This window comes from Myotis brandtii, unplaced genomic scaffold (assembly GCF_000412655.1).
Source record: "Myotis brandtii unplaced genomic scaffold, ASM41265v1 scaffold244, whole genome shotgun sequence".
NCBI classification, from domain to species: Eukaryota; Metazoa; Chordata; class Mammalia; order Chiroptera; family Vespertilionidae; genus Myotis; species Myotis brandtii.
The window spans coordinates 2065458-2068464 of NW_005359225.1; positions in this window are offsets into that span (position 1 = coordinate 2065458).

Here is a 3007-nt window from a genome sequence, read left to right on the forward strand (position 1 = left end):
GTTACTTTAGGTCTCTGAGTTTGCAAGACTGCCATGCAGGCCTCCCCTGAGCTTGTCAGGTCAGCATGTGGCCCCTTCCGTCCACAACTGCAAGGCCAGCAGAATCCTTCAAAGGCCTTTATAGCCTAGAGACCCACCTTCCTCATGACAAGCACAGGAAGCTGCTCCTGCCATCAAACACCATTTACTGCAAGAGCAGTTTGGGAAAGGATTTCTATAATTTCAAGTTTGGCGAAGAGTAAATTATTCCTTTTGTTTTATAACTTGAACAATATTCATCATAACTAAATAAGAATTGCTTTGGGTTGCCCATGACTAATTTGACATAATATTGCATTTGTAGATATTTAAACACATATTAATATTTTTAAATAATTTTAAAAAGATTTTTTAAAATAGATTTTTATTGATCAGAGAGGAAGGAAGGGAGAGTGAGAGAGAGATAGAAACATCAATGATGAGAGAGAATTGATGAGAGAGAATCATTCATCGGCTGCCTCCTGCATGCCCACTACTGGGGATTGAGTCTGCAACCCGGGCATGTGCCCTTGACCAGAATCGAACCCGGGACCCTTTAGTCTGCAGGTTGATGCTCTATCCACGGAGCCAAACCGACTAGGGCTACACACATATTAATTTTGATGTTGCTTTTTTTTTTTCTGATCACATTTTGGAGCCAATATATTTTTCTTCTCAGGGCTTAAATATTTGCATAAGTGCTTGAAAAGCTTATGAGCCCCAAGTCATGAGGCCATGAGATTATAAAAAGGTAATCGCTGGGTCTCTGTGAAGAGGCCTGGCCCACCGGAGAGCTTAGTGCTGAGCTCACACCACAGCTGGGTGGCTGGGGTGGGGGGGTTCCCAGCTCCTCACAAAGGGGCATCAATGTGTGAACGAAAGGGGCCACACGCTGACCTGACAAGCTCAGGGGAGGCCTGCATGGCAGTCTTGCAAACTCAGAGACCTAAAGTAACCACAAAAGATGGTCTGAAATTAAACTTTAACTAAAAGCAGTTATGGTGGGCAGTTACGTCCTAGGCCAGTATCTTCACTGACCCAAACAGACCCGTCCTGACGACCACACTATGACACCCACTGGCGCCAGGCCAGCCAAGGCAGGTGCAATTCGATTGGTTGGGAGCTGGCCATCACCCCATGATTGCCCTGCAGAGGGAGGACCAGGCCACTGGCCGGTGGGGTGATTGATCAATGGGGGGTTCCATGATCGCCCCAAAGAGGGAGACCCAGGCCACTGACTGGCGGGCTGCGGCAGGTGGGCAGGGCCTCCCTCTGGGGGAAGGGGGACAATTGATCAAGGGGCTCCCGGAGTGTGAGAGGGCGCAGGCAGGGCTGAGGGACCCCCCATCCAGTGCTTGAATTTCGTGCATTGGGCTTCTAGTCAAGTATAATACTATCCTGTCCTCTTCCCACCTACCCAGTGATCTGGCTCCAGTAATGGTCTCCTCTCTCTTCTGCCATGTTCATTGTTCCCCCTCTCCAAATATGCTCTTATCTAGAGGCCCGGTGCACAAATTTGTGCATGGGTGAGGTCCAGCTGGCCCCACCCACAATTGGGGGGGTGATCGGGCCAGCCAGGCAGAGGGGCCACAGGCAGTTGGCCGGCCAGCCCCATCCCCTGGTTGAACTCCTGGTCAAACTCCCAGTCGAGGGGACAATTTGCATATTAGCCTTTTATTAGATAGGATCTCTTGGCTCTGTTTGCAGCAGCTGGAATGGCACCAGGTGTTAGATTGGTGGGTTCAGCAACCTTGGTACTTGAGTTCTGGAAAGTTGCAGAGGTAGAAGTGGGTGGTAGAAGAAATGGGCTCAGGAAACAAGTTACAGAGGCAAAAGAAGGGCCCTTGATGCTTAGAAGAAAAGAAGGTAAAGGTAACACACCTGGGGAGAAGAAGAGGGGGAGGGAGAGGAGAACAGCATGGACGGGCTCCCAGGAGGGAGAGTGTGGGAGGGAGAGTGTGCGGTTCTTCTTCCCAAGGGCTTTTAAGGGAGAAGAAAGAAAGGGGGTGTGGTGCGGGGAGGCGGGGAGAGGAGAGACCAGTGTGGGAGAAGGAGAGGCGCTCCCGGTGGTCATTCTGAGAAACTGTGGGCAGGATGGACTGCTTTCCAAGGAGAAGCCCAGATAATAGGCAAAGCTGCGAGGGGGGGGTATAGAGATAGCTAAAGGATTTATTTCTACTGACTTTGGCGGAGAAGAGCTAAATCTTCTCTGGCCTGGTCAGCATGGAGAATTCTGAGCCTGGGGCTTGGACCAGACAGGCTTTCCATGCTCTGGTGATGAATGTGCTGGATGGGCACTCACCGTAGGCTGAATAATGGCCTCCAAAGATGACCACATCCTAAGGTCCAGAGCCTGTGAATGCCACCTTAGATAGCAAAAGGGACCCTGCAGAGGTGTCCAGAGCCTAATGCCACCTTAGATAGCAAAAGGGACCCTGCAGAGGTGATTAAGTTAAGGAGTTCGAGAGTATCCTGGATTCGTCTGTAGTATGGAATTTTGATGTTGCTTTTTTTTCTGATCATATTTTGGAGCCAATATATTTTCCAGTAAATAAGCATGTGCTCTGTCTGGCCTGGATGGGTGCCCTCATCTGTGCCTTCACCTTGGGCCCACCTTATGAAGCCACTTTGTCACTTTACATCCTGGACAGTTTCTTTTGAACATCCTGTAAGCCCTTCAAGCCTACTGTGTCCAAAACTGACATAAGACCACACACTTGCTCCTCCTGCATTCCCTAGCTGCCATTGGCAACCCCCACACACAAGCCTCCCCCAATTCAGCACTCTGGGGTCATCCCGGACTGTTCCCTCTCTGTCACTCTCCACATTCAGTTATTTGGAAAGTCTGGCCATTGCTTAGGCACCCCTCTCAACTCCCATCTTCTTTCCTCTGTCTCCACTGCCTTTACTTGCAGGCCAGACCACTGTCACCTCTTTACTGGAGCCTGTTACAGCCTCCTCCCAGTCTTGCTGTCTCCAGGCTGGCCCC